This window comes from Euphorbia lathyris, chromosome 2, assembly GCF_963576675.1.
Source record: "Euphorbia lathyris chromosome 2, ddEupLath1.1, whole genome shotgun sequence".
In the NCBI taxonomy this organism is placed as follows: domain Eukaryota; kingdom Viridiplantae; phylum Streptophyta; class Magnoliopsida; order Malpighiales; family Euphorbiaceae; genus Euphorbia; species Euphorbia lathyris.
In genome coordinates, this window is record NC_088911.1 from 15,208,729 (window position 1) to 15,225,595 (window position 16,867).

Below are 16,867 nucleotides of genomic sequence, written 5' to 3' on the forward strand. Positions count from 1 at the left end.
GTGCTTGGCATTTATGCTAACGGATTAATCACTCAGTATTTAGAATGTCAAGCGTTTGATATTCTGAGTGGTTAGTGCATTATTTAAGGATGATTTTAAGTTCAAGTTCTAAACTAATTTACTCAGTGTGCAAGTTTACTCAGTATTGTATATTCAGTTAGTTTCAATGAGATACTCAGCAAACAATAAATCATTCAGCATGTAATTCACTCAGCATTCAATATTCATTTAGCACAGGAATTTACTGAAGAGGATTAAACATACCAATTGCTTCTCTCAGTATGCTGAACTGCTCACGTGCCAGTGGCTTCATGAAGATATCCGCAAGCTGTTCGTCCGTTGGGACAAAGGTCAGCTTAATCTCACCCTTGAGTACATGGTCTCTAATGAAGTGATGTCGGATGCTGACATGCTTCATTTTGCTGTGTTGTATTGGGTTTTTGGACAGATCAATTGCACTTTTGTTGTCACATTTGACCTCAATTGTCTTCGTTTGAACACCATAATCTTCAAGTTGTTGCTTGATCCATAGGACTTGAGCAACACAGTGACCAGCAGCAATGTACTCAGCTTCAGTAGTGGACAAGGCTACTGACGCCTGCTTTTTGCTGAACCAGGATACAAGACAGCTTCCTAAAAAGTGGCATCCTCCAGAGGTGCTTTTACGTTCCAGCTTATCTCGTCCATAGTCAGCGTCAGTGTATCCGATAAGTGTAAAATCATGAGTATTTGGATACCACAAACCTGCGTTCACTGAGCTTTGCAAATATCTAAGGATTCTTTTTACAGCAATGTAATGAGATTCCTTAGGGTTAGATTGATATCTAGCACAGTAGCATACTGAAAACTGAATGTCCGGTCTACTGGCTGTTAAGTAAAGTAGAGAGCCTATCATACCTCGATATAACTTGCTGTCTACTGACTTACCATTCTCATCAGCGCAGAGGACAGTGTCAGTGCCCATAGGAGTGGATATTGGCTTGCAATTTTCCAAGTCATATTTCTTTAAGATCTCCTTGGCATATTTTGCTTGACTGATGAAGATGCCATTGTTTCCTCGTTTAATTTGAAGACCGAGGAAGAAGTTGAGTTCTCCCATCATAGACATTTCAAACTCAGTCTGCATTTGTTTGCTAAACTCCTTGCACATTGATTTGTTAGTTGCACCAAATATTATATCATCAACATAAATTTGGGCCAGCAGGGTATCTTTATCCTTTTTCTTAATGAATAAGGTTGTATCAGCTTTGCCCCTGACGTAATTTCTAGTCAGTAGGAAACTGGTCAGCCTCTCGTACCAAGCACGTGGTGCTTGCTTGAGGCCGTACAGAGCCTTTTTGAGTTTGTAAACATGGTTTGGGAACTTAGGGTCCTCAAAACCTGGAGGTTGATTTACATAAACCTCCTCGTTTATAACTCCATTAAGAAATGCACTTTTGACATCCATTTGGAATAATTTAAAATTCATGTAAGATGCATATGCACATAATATTCTAATTGCCTCCAGCCTTGCCACTGGGGCAAAGGTCTCGCCGTAGTCTATACCTTCTTGCTGACTGTAGCCCTGAGCTACAAGCCTTGCTTTGTTCCTGACTACGTTTCCTTGTTCCTGAAGACCCATCTTGTTCCGATGGTCTTTTGACTCTTTGGATGAGGCACTAACTCCCATACATCATTTCTTCGAAATTGATCGAGCTCCTCTTGCATTGCGTTCATCCAGAATTCATCGTACTCAGCTTCAGCGAAATTCTTCGGTTCTTGTACTGAGACGAAAGCAACATTGCTGAGGTACTTCCTGAGTTGATTCCTCGTCATCAGGGTATTCCCAGCAGAATCAAGGATTGCACTTTCGGAGTGCCCTCTAGGAATCCTTATTTCTTTGGGTAGATTCATGTCTTGTGCTATTCCTGTTTCAACAATCTCTGCAGAAGTAGATGGGTCAGTAAAAGTAATCTTAGGTTCACTCTTACTCTTGGTCAGCCTTTTCGTGAATGACTCAGTAGCTGGTTCTGAGTCAGCAATGGTTACTGAGTTTGGATCATCTTCGGTCAGCGGCTGGTATCTACCTGCAGGGTCAGTTTCATCGAACTCTACATGTATTGACTCTTCTAAAACTTGAGTTCGCTTATTAAAAACTCTGTATGCTTTGCTGTTTGTTGAGTAGCCCAGAAAGATAGCTTCATCAGCTTTTGAATCAAACTTTGCTAAGCTATCTTTGGTATTTAAAATAAAACATCTACAGCCAAAGGCACGAAAGTATCCAATATTGGGCTTTCGTCCTTTCCAAAGTTCATAGGGGTTTTTCTTGAGTATAGGTCTAACTAGAGCCCTATTAAGAATGTAGCATGCTGTGTTAACAGCCTCTCCCCAAAAATACTTTGGAAGCCTATGCTCATCCAGCATTGTCCTGGCTATTTCAACCAGAGTTCTGTTCTTCCTTTCTACAACCCCATTTTGCTGAGGTGTTCTAGGAGCAGAAAAATTATGGTCAATGCCGCTGGCTTCACAGAATTCAACAAACTTTTGGTTTTTTAATTCTCCACCGTTATCACTACAGATATGAGCTAATTTTAGGTCTTTTTCATTTTCAATTTTTCTAACCAAATTTGAAAATGTCTCAAAGGTCTCATCCTTACTGGTCAGCAAGATAACCCACGTATACCGAGAGAAATCATCTACAATGACCAAGGAAAATCTTCTTCCACCCAGACTCAGCGGCTGGACTGGACCAAAGAGATCCAAGTGTAGTAATTCTAACGCACGTTTAGTTGAGACAATGTTTTTACTGTGAAAAGATTGTTTGGTTTGTTTTCCAGCTTGGCAAGCGTGGCATAATTGATCTTTTTGGAATTTAAGTTCAGGCAGTCCCTCAAACAATTGCTTTCTTGCTAGTTTGGCCAGGAGGTCCATGCTTACATGACCAAGTCTCCTATGCCATAGCCAGGAATTTTCTTCCTTTGTTACTAAGCACACAGTTTTTGAAAACTTTTTCTCTAAGTTTAGCATAAAGACATTATCTATCTGAGGGGCAGTTAAAATTAACTCATTAGTTTTACCCTCGTATATTTTACATCCAGTAGCATCAAATATAACTTTTCTCCCATTGTCACATAGCTGAGCTACGCTGAGTAAGTTATATTTGAGTCCGCTGACTAGGGAGACAGATTCAATAGTAGGATTACCTCCGATGGTTCCTGAGCCTACTATCTTACCCTTCTTGTTGTCTCCAAAACTTACACTCCCTCCCCGTTTACGTTCAAACGTGATGAACTGAGTTTCATCACCCGTCATATGCCTTGAGCATGCGCTGTCAATATACCACATCTTTGACTTCTCGGCACATCTCAGGCTTACCTGCATTGTAACTAGTTACTTTTAGGTACCCAATTCTTTTTGGGTCCTGACTTGTTAGGTGCAACAGGTATAGCATCATATTTTATTTTATGGCGACATACATGGACAGTATGGCCATTCTTTCCACAGAAGTCACAACTGACCTTCTGTTTAGGGTTTTTTACTGACTTGTCAGCACCCCAGTGCTGAGCGTGCCAGCACACTTTAGTAGTGTGTCCTAACTTCCCATAAAAGTCACACTGGACTTTTCGCTGGGGATTCCATCTCTGCTGAGTACCTTGGTACTGAGTTCTCAGAGGAATGTTGTTTTTCTTAGGAACCTTTAGTTGGTTCTGGATGGTTGTGACGTCCTTCCTCAGTTTCTTTGAAACTGTCTGGACTTCAGACACATACTCATGCATGATCTTCATGTTATCATGCAGAGTCGAGTTGTCCTGAAGAAGGTATCTGAGGTCACTCAGTTTGACCTCTTCCACTTCGTCACAGTGCCTGCTGAGTGCTCTAACCTTTTTATTACACTTCTTAACAAGTGTATAGAGATCACTCAGGGCATTAACCATATCGTTTCTGAGCTGGGGAAGAGAAATTACCTCATTTGATTGCTCTTCATCATCTGATGCGATGGATGGGTCAGCATGCTCAGAGACGCATGGCTCAGCAAGTTCGTCAGCCATAAAGCATATCTTCGCTGACTCGGTGGCCTCAGTTTCTGTTGATGAAGATTCATCACTGTCACTCCAAGTAGCCACCATTGCCTTCTTCCCACTCTTCTTGTCTTTCCTCAGCGTGGGGCAGTTTGACTTAATATGGCCAGCTTGATGGCACTCAAAGCATGTAATGGGCTTTGAGCTGTCCTTTTTGTATTTGCTGTCGCTTGAGTCAGCCTTATACTTATCAAACTTTTTGTAAGGCTTTTTAGAATATTTGTCGTTCTTCCTGAACAGCCTCTTCATCTTTCTTGTGAACATGGCCATCTCCTCATCATCAGTTGAACTCCCGTCAGTGGAGTCAGCCTTCATGACAAGTGACTTCTGCTTCTTGTCATCAGATTTTTCCTTCACCTCAAAGTTTTTCATGGATATCTCATGGGTCAGTAATGAACCGATGAGTTCGTCATATTTGTAGGTGGTTAAATCCTGAGCTTCCTCAACTACTGTCTTCTTTGCTTGCCAGTCTTTTGGAAGACTCCTGAGTATCTTTTTGACTTGTTCTTCCTCAGTGAAGATTTTCCCAAGTCTCTTGAGCTCATTAATGATGTTGGTGAACCTTGCATTCATGTTTGAAATGCCCTCATCATTGTTCATCTCGAACAGCTCGTACAGTCTCATCTGCTGATTCACCTTGGATTCTTTTACTTTGTTTGTTCCCTCGTAGGTGACTTCCAGCTTCTTCCAGATCTCTTGTGCCGACTCACAACCTGAGATTTTGTTATATTCTGCAGCATCGAGTGCACAGTGAAGCATATTGATAGCCGAAGCATGGTTTTGAAGCTTCTTAAGATCATCCTCTGTCCATTTGGCCTCAGCTTTTATAACTGTTTGGCCAGCCACAACCTCAATAGGTACAAACGGCCCTTGGACTATAGATAGCCAGGCACTCATGTTTGTAGCCTGAATGAAGTTTTTCATCCTATTCTTCCAGAAGGTATAGTTTGACCCGAAGAATAGGGGAGGCCTAGTAATGGACAGCCCCTCAGGCAGTATTTGAGTTGTTTGGTTTCCAGGGAGAAACCGAGTGCTGTTTTCGCCCATGGTAGGGATCAGCTCAAGGTTGTTAGACCTTTTAAAGTGAGCTTTTAGGCTCTGATACCACTTGTTGGTCCCTTGTTTAGTTGCAAGTATAGTTCCAAGAGGGGGGTTAGGAACTATTTAAACTTTTTCGCAATTTAGGCAGACTTCTTTTTCTAAAGAAAAAGGTTTGAACAGCGGCGCTGAGTAAACAGCAAGATACTGGCTTAGTCAACAGGTGACTAGGTCAGTTCCTCAGCTTGAGTCAGGAGATAGCACTTGGAGTCTATTCCTGAACTCAGACGTTCAACGCGCACAACTCAACTTGACCTCTTTACTTGATCAGTTTTGATTATTTAAAGCAAGCAATATAAATTAGGAGTTAAGGTTTAGAAATACTTCACTCAGCAGATTTATCCAGGTTCGGCTTCTTCTAAGCCTACGTCCTGTCCCCGGAACACTTCCGAGATTTCGAATCCTCTACTGAGCTCTTTAAAGGTAGAGCCTCAAACCTTTTACAATATCAGTAATTGAGTATGACAAGAGTACCTTCCTCTATACTTCTACTCAATCCTAATCTCTCCGCTGAGTACTTAAAACCGAGTACTCAGCCTCTCCTTTCTATTTCTAGAAATGATAAGTGTTTTTGTCCTAATACAAAGATGTGCTAAGACACTTTAGACGATTTACAATCACTCTAGACTTTTACACAAATATGAAAATGTAGTGTAAGAAATTTGCTTTGCTTCTTGCTTGCAGAACTTGTAGAGATTTGGTCAGCGTAATGGCTTGATCAAGTTCTGTGTGTTGTGAAGCTTGTGATGGCACTATTTATAGAGACGTCTGGTCATTCGGTCATTTCGAATTTCGGCCAATCATACGTCGTTGTCATCCTGACTTGCTCTCGGCCAATCATAATCGTGTATCTTCTGTCCTCGATCAGCACAACAGGTTGTCTCTCCTTTTATGGTAAAGTCAACTGGACAGCATATTGTGTCGTCTGAACTTTGCCAAAAGAGGAAACACTTTGTCTGGAAGTTTTCCTTTGCCAGCTGCTGTCTTGTATGCTTTGTCGAGACTACTCAGCAGCTTCATCTTGAAGTTGTTCCCGAAGGTCTTCTAGATCCTTCTGATTGCTGAGTTGCATTTTGAACAAAAACGGCAGCGTCTTGACATACGCGGGCCGAGTGTACTGAGTTGTTTGACTTGGGCCTTGGTTTCCATATTGGGCTTGGGCCTTCCAATCCTTATGACTTATAACATTTATACTCAACATTGAACAAGCACATTAGTAGAATAAATCAAAGCATTTAAACTTAGTGTGTTTAGGATATGTGTTATAATTTATATTTAAACAATTTTGTCAAATCAAAATTATGTGGAAAGGTATTTCAACACGTCAAACCTCATGCGCTTCAGCCGTCAATTCTTCTCGCTGGATCTTCGGAATAGAGACTAGTCAGTCCACTACCAGAATGAAAACTTGTCTCTGATCAACCTTAGAAACTAAACTAATACTGTGTTTATAACTAATCTAATAACAACTTGTGTATAGCAAGTTTGTTTACAGAAATGAAATCTAACTTTCTGATTCTTTTCTGAATCAGAAACTCAACATAATAACTTTCTTCTCTAATTTCTCTAACTTTTCCAATCTCTCCAATTTCTGAAATGGATCACTTATTTATAGTTGTTGAAAGGTTGTAAATGATGGGTCGTGTCCGCTGGTGAAGGGTCGCTTTTATCCAAATGAACAGACGCGTTTCTCGGATTAAAACATGTGATTTATGTGCAGAATACTTCGCTGTCGCGATTGAGATTCTGAAAATCTCAGTCGTGACAGGGGGTACAGGGGCGAGTTGAAGACTTCGTTCTTCTTCCGTGATGCCTTTCGTAAGTCGCGACTGAGATTATGAAAATCTCAGTCGCGACAGAGAGTTATCTCCCTGTCTCTCGACTGCTTCTCGTCCTCCTTGAGCGTTCTTCTGACTGATACGTATTCTCGGTACGTTTTTTAAGTTTTTCCTCCATTTTAGCTCCGTTTTAGCTCTAAATAATTAAGTACCTTGCATCAAAGAAGTAAATAAAGACGTAAAAGTATTCCAAATGAATATAATTAGCACGATTTCAATGTAAATTTAACGTATTTATATAGGATATTTTAGGTATATTTTGGGCTTAACAATATATTTTATATGAACGTAAAAAAATAAAGTAATTATGTTTATTGAGTAGGCAGCTCACCCCTTGCAACATTTTTCAGGCTAGGTTCAAAGGTTCTCCTATTTGCTAGATTCTCAAATTTATCATGCATTCAGGTTGGCCAGTGTAGCGTTTCATTCCCATCAATGTCTTTATCGACATTTTTAGGATTTATGATATTATTAGTTGGACAATTTTGTTAAATTGAATATGATATTACTGATTGATTATATGGTTTTGTCTTAGTTCATTGATTATTATTCTTCTTTTATATAGACAATAATAAATGAGGAGGCTTTGTTAGCTACATTCATGTCTATGATTAAATGTGATAAATGCTTTAATTTCTGCGTGTTTTAATGTGACCCGGGAAGGGGGTTACATGAATAGGTACGAACTGATTAACATGCTCTGGTTTGACTTGCATTAGATGTCTACTTTGTATTTCAAAATAGGAATAAGTTATTCATTACATAATATGACATATATGAAAAGGTTAGGCATGCTCTGGTTTGGCTTGCATTAAAATATGACATATATGAACAAGTTAGAACCTCGTGTATTTCAAAATTAATGTTCTTGTTCATTACAAAAAATCTACATAAACCTATACTCACAAGTTAGATTAAAAAAAAAGTTAAGCATCACACACTTGAAAACTAAAAGGAACTTCATCTTCAAGTTGTGGAATTGTTTGGTGCATTCCCTCTTGCACATCATGCCCCACTTGCATGCTCTTCATTCCATCTCCTGACAGTTGAATCAAATTCTGCCTTGTTGTTGACGTATTGCTCAACAACTTGTTCTTGCCCTAGAAATGGCTCCTCAATGAGAGGCTCTGTCAGAAGTGCATAAATATGCCACAACAACTAAAAAATGCATGCGCGGATAAATTAGACTTTAACATGGATATAACAGAGAAATAGATAAAATTAGTGGCAAATCTAACTGTGGCAATGAGATAGGAAAGGCAAGAAAGGAGCTGTGGAAGAGAGATCATCCCTTGAGGACTGACATTAGGATGGTAAATCCTAGTCCTAAATGGAAACTGAGAGTAGGATGATAAATTGATTAGTGTATATGCAGACTAGTATTATATATAGTTTTATTACTATTTTAATGAAAACAGATAATAAGAATAAATTGAAGAGTGTATATGCAATATAATATAGTATATATTATCTTAATAAGATACAAGTAATTACAATTGGAGGTCTAGCTGGGAACTCTAGAGGGTAGCTGTTGGCCCAATAAATAAATTTTATTTATTTATGTAAATATAGTATATAGCTAATTTTAGAGTAAGTTTTTATGGAATAAAATTATATGAAAGATAATATCCCCAAAAATCAAATATGAAAATATCATCTTTTCTCTTCCAAATTCGTCCAGCCATGTGCCCACACCTTAACTGAAGTTGACTACTGCTTTTCAATTACAGCTTAATTTGAGGCAGGACGTGCCCACGCCTTAACTGAAACTGGTCTCTGATTTACAAACGCACACCGAACAGAACCACGAGCTAACCCACGAAGCCTTCCCTACACCTATATCTAGTCTTAAGACTCTCTCTAACCATAAAGTAGTGGAATGATATGGCATGGAAGTTGAGGGAAGTTAGGAAGAAGTTAGTCATGGTTAGTGGTGGTCAAGGGAAGTTAGGAGGTATTTGGAGGTAGTTAGTAGTGGTTAGTGGAAGTTAAGGAAGTTAATTAGGTGTCAATTTTTGGTGAAAAGCTGAGAGAAAAATAAGGAGAATTGGGTTGATTAATTACTCAAATGCTACAAAATACTATAAATAGACCCTCCATTCTTCATAGTGACACACTCATTCAACACACAAAATCCCATCTCAAAGCTCCAATGTTTAATTCCTAGTTTTTTGTTCTTTGTTCTTCAAGTTCTTAGTTCTCATTTCCTTTTTCTAGCTCTTTTAGTTTGCTTTAGCTTTAATTTAAGGTCTAATAGCCTCTTTTCAAGTTTTTTCAATTTAATTTAGCATTCCTAAGTCTTCAGTTTGTTCGATTCCTTAGCTAGAATTATTTTGCAAATTAATTTTTCCAGATTCATCCAGTGATCTTCAAAGCCTGATTTTGTCCATTTAAATTTATATTTTGCTTTCAATCCCGTCTATAAATTTGTTCCTAACTTCCTGACGTTCAATCTAGCCTTTTAATTTTCCCAATTCCATGTTTAAAACTCCATTTACAAGCCAATCTTTACACCTCAAATTCTTTAAACATTCTGTTTCCAGTTTTTTCCAGATTTATCCAGTGATTTTCCTAGCTCGTTTTCGTCTATTTAAACTTTGTTTTAGCCTTCGATCCCTTCTAAAAGTTTGTTCCTAACTTCCTGAAATTAAATTTAGCATTTTTATTCATGCAATTCCGTGTTCTTAAGCATTCATAGGATCCCTTCGAAGTTGAATGTCAAATCTGCCCCATTGTTGGCTACCACAAGTCAGAAGTTTTCAAAATCAAGTCCGCTCTTGCCAATTGACCGTGGTGCCCCGAGGACTTCAATCTGACATCAAAATTCAACGTCCAGTTGGGATAGCTATTGTGGCTCCAAGTTTGTCATTAAATTTCATTTTTCTTTTATTATGTGCATTTCAATTATGTATTGATTTGTTCTTCCATTTCAATTGACTTATCTATATGCTTAGTATAGAATTAATTCAATTGTAATCAATTTCGCTTTTTTTCATTTTACTTTGAATATATGTACTCAAACCTTTATTCATATCAATAAAATATCAATTTTTTCAAAATCTTGTGTCAATTTCGCACTTTAATTTCCTTTACTTTTCCGTCTTTAATTTATTCACGGTAGCTTAAATAAAATCGATTTATCTAGCAAAGTTTCTATAACGGTGCTAGAGACCCAAGAGGGACTTTTTCAAGCCTTGCGTCCCTCGTCAATCGCCTCGTTTAGATTTCATGTTTTGGTGCGCAAATTCCATAAACTTAACCATTTTAATTGAGAAATAATCTTCTCTGGCACGCCCACACCCTAGCCACACGTGACAAGGTTGAAAATTAGTGTTACTCGTAAAATATCGCTAACAGTGGCAGATGTGGATTACATATACACCCCATTCATATGGGGTGTATTGGGGGCCTTTTATCCTCAATCCCCAATGTGGGAGATTTCTATCCAGAGGACCTACTTACATCAAACATAATAAGAATCATTACATGAAGAATAAGAAGAAAACATGAAGAAAGAAGAAAATAGGAAGGATAGAGATACTATGAAAGGTGATGAGCCACCTAGGTGTCTCTTGGGCGAGTTTACACATGTCCAAAAATATTCTTCATTGGAGATGGTCAAGTGAAACCATTTTAGTGTAACTTTTTTTGTATGAACTTTTTTCATATTAGGGTAAGACACAAAGAGAGAAATATGTTCTAGTTGTATACTAGTTTTAGGGGATAAGTGAAAGATCATGGAGAAGGTGAAAGGGTTGAGTATACACTGTGTTTAGGGTGAATTGCCTTGGAATGATTGTATAATTAATAATTGCCTTTTGATCTTGCAGATAACAAGACAATTGGGGATTATTTTTTGGGGAATGAAGATGAACCTTGTGTAATTCACATTGAATGTTGCTTATATTTTTATTGTGGGCATAGATTCGGAAATTGAATTATACTCATGTATACATTATGAGCAATAGTCTCTAATTAATTTTAAATCATTGATATATAAAAATTGATGTTTGATTTTATGTCTATTTGCTTATTCAGGTAACAACATGAACTGACTTCTAAGCCATTCTGAATAAACCAAAAAATTTCATTGAAATTTCAAAGAAAGAAGAAAGCAAGCCATATCGGATTAAAAAAACAATATAATATAAAGAACAATAGGAAGATAAATAATGAAACGAATCTGTCATCTGAAATAAAATCTATTGACATAATTGATTAAGACCTATGTCATCTGAGACAAGCTACAACGACATAAATCATTATGCAAACTGTCATCACTGTTACCAATATGCCAATTTCCCATAAATTTCTTGACATTTTTAATTAGTAAGTTGTCATTCAAGGGTAATATAGGTGACGATAATAATAAATAAGCAGTCATCAGAATACACGTAAAATGATAGTGTACCAATAGGCCGATGTCATGTAAGGTTATTTCAAATGATAGAACGCAACCATCATCTGAAGTTCCATCAGACGGTAGCGAAAACCCGTGACAGTTTTATTTTCCATGGGACGACTTGGTCCAATACCATGTAGATATTGTCCGTTTTGGTCCAAATCCAACACCTTGGGCCTCACGGCTTTAAAACACGTCTGCATGGGCATAATAATAATTTTCTAAGCATACATATGGGGAAAACCCTACAACTTTTTTTATCATTCCGCAAAAACAACACAAAAGAAGAGAAAACATAGAAACTCTAAGGGTTCGTTTGGTATGTCCTAATGCAATGTAATGTAATCAAACTTGTAATGTAATCAAACTTGTAATATAATGAAATGGAATGGTGATTCCATTACCATGTTTGATTGTTAAATAAAAAGAAAATGAAGAAATGTAATTACCATTACAATATTTATGTTTGCCTAAATAAATATAATCATAAAATTTTATTTGCACAATTAAAATTAACGAAAAATATGATAACGTGAAAAATGAGATGAAGCGAAAAACAAAAAACACGAAAAATGCAAAAAATACAAAAAAAAAAGAATCAAAATCAAATGCAAAATTAGATTAGCTTAAATCAATTTAATTAATGCATATATATGAAAAAAATTACTTTTTTCTCATTTTTAAATTTTCATGTTTTTCTACTTTTTTGCGTTTTTGAGAATGATAAGAGGTTAGATTGAGGTGTGAGATTTGATAAATGAGAGGTTAGAGAAGCTTTGAGAATAACAATCAGGATTACATGCTTTGGATGTAATAAGAATTCAACTCCTTTTTCTAAGTAATGGGGATTACAAGCTTTATTGAACAAAATGTAACCTATGGTTTTCTCATTACATTCCAATAAAATTAAAAATTGAATCCAAACATAGTAATGGGCTTTCCATTACGAATTCCATTACGTCTTACCAAACGTACCCTAAGTCTTTTGAAGAGCTTCATACTTATCCGGTCAATTCCTCTTGAAAGCACTATTTCAATTCACAAGGTACAAATCTATTTAATTATTTTCTTTATGGAAAGTGAATGTGTTTTACTGTATTTTATAAATCTGATACCAATTGTAACACCCTGGTCCAATATCATATAGATATTGCCTGCTTTGGCCCAAATCCAACATCTTGGGCCTTGCGGCTTTAAAACGGGTCTCCATGTATTGGATTCATATCTTACTAATAAGCCACAATTACTCCCTTTTCATTTCCGATGTGCGATTCAGTTTATTCCTGCCCTATCGTCATCCTTAAGGCCGCTCCTTGCTAAAGCCTTCTACTCCAGCGCCACCCACTCCGGATCGGATCATTACACGATAGTTTTGAATCGTCGTCTGGAAGGTTTATCGACGTAGTGTTGATTGATCTGAAAGTCTAAGTTGGGGCACGTGGTGGTTAATTCGAAGACTTTTTAACATGTAACGTGTTTGATTTGTTTATACCATATCAATACTCTAATTTAGAGAGCAAAAGATTGAATAGAAATTGAATCATTTTTTAATTCAAATGATTCCTCGTCCCTCAAACATTTTCCTTCCCAAATAAAGATTACTTTTAATTCATTTCTCCAAACAATGTTGGAACTCATTATAATCCTCCAAAATTTAACATCCAATGAGACTTTAACACGTGGAACCGTGCAAATGGTGCAATGAATGAAAGGAAGAGACCACTAAATAGAAAGGTCTAAGAAACATTCATGATTCACATTAATATTGCACATATTTGGCCCATGCTACACTTAAACTCCTGGGCCCCTTTCTTGCCCTTTCAACATGAATCTCATGTAAATTAGGGTCTTTTTAAACCAAACAATGTTATTTTTAAATCGGACCCGCTCGATAAAAGTTTGACAGTATTTGAGTTGGATTTATAAACGAGCTGAGCTTGAGTACGATTTTGAAGTTTGATTTGTAAATGAGCTGAACTTGAATACGATGAATCTCGGCTCAAAAGCTCGTGAGCAGCTCAGTTATAGGTTCGTGAACAAGCTCATGAATAAATTCATAAACAAACTAGATTATAATGTTCACGAACATATCGATTATAAAGCTCGTGAACAAATGTTTTGTATGAATTAAACATCTAAACTTGATATTATTTCATTTACCAAACTTAATGTTATTTTATTTGCAATTAAGTGAATTCGTTCGCAAACACAATAAACGAGAAATAAACGAATTGTTTGCGAGTAGCTTGTTTATTTGTTCACGAGGTTGCTTATGAACATAATTAATAATTAATGAATTGTTTGCGAGAAATTTCCATGAACAATATTAACGATCTGCATGTGAGCAACATTCATGAGCAGCACTTACGAACCGCTCTCGAACAAAGCTCGTAATTAAATAAACGAACTGCTCATGAGCAACTCACGATCATATAATTTTCTTAATAAACCGAACTTAAACATTATTTTGAACTCGAACTATGCTTAAAGCCAATTTGAACTTATTAATGTTCTGTCAAATCAAATATGATGAACAGGCCAAAATTTAGCGGCTCAACTCAATTATACTCAATTGAGTTTATACATGAGTAATTGCCCATATAAATTCAAGGCTTAATAGGCACCAAACCCTCTAAACTTGTAATATTTTTTCACCTGGCCCCCTCAACCCCCTCAACTCTCCAAAAACATCACATACATCCCCTTACACCCATATGTTCGGTCAAAATATTGACCCGTGTAAAAAACGCAGTTGACTGTTGACCACACCAATGTCACATGTCATTTTTTTATTAAAATTTTCCATTCTGGCATAAGAATTATGATCGAAATCCATCTCTGGTAGTTGCTCGCCGAGCACAAATGGGCTTGCTCGCCGAGCAGGGGTCTCAATGGAAAAATTTAATAAAAAATGACACGTGACATTGGTGTGGTCATCAGTCAAACGCGTTTTCTATACGGGTCAATATTTTAACCGAACATAGGGATGTAAGGGGCTGTATGTGATGTTTTTGGAGAGTTGAGGGGGTTGAAAGGTTGTCCTCTAAGTTAAAGGGGCTAGATGAAAAAAAGTTACAAGTTTAGGAGGCTGGGTGCCTATTAAACCTAAATTCCATAACCGGGAGAGTCATTTTAATCAATATACCATGTCAATTTATATATTTTTTTTACACAAAAGTAGCAACAACATGAGTATTTTCAATTTAAAATTTTATTTAATTGAATTAATTTTGGAATTTCTCACGAAATTACTAAAGACATAAATTAATTTGAGCAAATGCACAAAAATTTGGCAAACATATCCTATTAATCGATTTGAGGCTGGCTACATATTTTTTAGACCATTCATTTTATAATTAAAATTTCTTGAATTTGAAATCACCGGATTTAAGATCTTTAACCACTCATATCTATTTTATTTGAAAGAGAATATGCAGTTTTATAAACGGATTCTGAATATAAAAATTACAAAAATACATTCTGATTTCTAGTGTACCTTTAGGTATATTTTTAAGGGAAAAGTTCAAATAAAATTCATGTGGTTTCACTAATTTTCAGATAAAGGACTGTGGTTTACTTTTTGTCAAAACGAGGACTGAGGTTTCGCATTTTTAATAATGCTATTAAAAATATCTTTAACGACCTGAAAATGAAAATTTTCAAGAATTAAAGTTGTTCAATGTCATATTTTCTATGGAACTACATTTTCGATTTTAGAAAATCATCTTTTTTGGAACTTTCTCTCTCTAAACATTAACTTTCTCTCTCTTTACCAAACATCGTCTAAATAATCTCGAAATAAAAAAGTTGAAGAATTAAAGTTGCTTAGAATATTAGTAGTTCTTAAAATATGTCATTTTTGAAGTTGTTAAGGGTGATTTTAATAGTATCAATCGGAAAAATCCTTATTTTGCTAAAGTTGAAAACCTCAGTCATCGTTTTGACAAAAATAAACCACAGTCCTTTATTTGAAAATTAGTGAACCACATGTGATTTTATTTGAACTTTACCCTATTTTTAATATACCATTGGTGAAAATGATATACCTTGATAGTAAAATAAAAATAAAAAAACATAAAAAGAAGAAAAAATTACATGTAATATCCAGTTTTGAAATTTTTATTCCACTTTTTGTCAAATATACAGTTATTTTTTTAGTTCTTAAAAAAAATAAAAAAAAATTAAACAGTTTCACAGATTTAAAGTACTTTTAGTTTTCAAGTACTTCACATTTTAAGAAATTTTTTTTTTCTTTTTGCAAATATTAGATAATTATAAATAGGGTTAATATACATATTTTCCCCTATGTTTTCTCGGAAAAACAGATTTGCTTTTAAATCAAATAAACCCACAAAACTATCCCTAATTTTTTCACAAACCTACAATTATACCCTAATCTAACAGAGCTGTTAAACGGCGTTCACATCAAACCTGCTTGTCTCCAGAAAAACTTCAGAAAAGAACAACCAATCATAAACAGAAAAAAATATGCACATTCAATTTCGATGAAAAGCAAGTTAGAAGAACAGATTGGTAAAAATTCATTTTCATAAAAGCTCAATCAACCTAATAAAACGGCGTCTAAACCTCCTAATTAATCCAAAAGCAATAGCAATAGAAAACAATAAGAAACCAAATGAATTTTGATTGTCGTCATCCAATTTTTTTGGAGACAAGAAGGTTTGATGTCATCGCCGTTTAGCAGCTCTGTTAGATTAGGGTATAATTGCAGGTTTATGAAAAATTCAGGGATAGTTTTGTGGGTTTATTTAATTTAAGGGCAAATCTGTTTTTCCGCGAAAACACAGAGGCAAATATGTGTATTAACTAATATAGTCTAAACATGACTAATATGTAACTTACATGAATATCAGAATTAACTACAAAATAACAACTAAATCATATTATCAAACTTTCAAATCTGAATTTCTGTGTAAATTTCCTAAAAAAAAGACGTTTCTGTAACAGACTGTTCCTTAATTTTGCCTCTTGGAGGTTTGGGCCTCAACTTCAAAAAGCCCATATTGGAGAGAGTTAGAGACCGGATATTTGTTCGTGGCAGAAATAAAAACCGGCCCATGGACTTCAATCCAAAATTAAAGCCCAACTAAAGGTCAGCTTAATAGACACCATGCTTTTAATTCATTTTTGCTCAGAAAACATTTCTAGATTCTCAAATTCAATCGCGATTTTCATATGAAGAAAAATGATTTCCTCAAATTCAAACTTGCAATTTTTACTTGAAGCAACACGATTTCTTCAAACCTTGCGTATCTTAAAGGATGAAAAAGATCGATTCATGATTTTCGGTTTCACTAAAATAATTTTCTCAAAGCCTTGCACGAAGAATAATTTTCATTTAGTTTTAGGACAGTTTGCAAATAGAGCATCAAAAAGACCCGATTCACTATTTTCAAATGTCAACTGCTAAATATCGTAACCAAATTCCCTATCACTGTTTCTTTTGGACT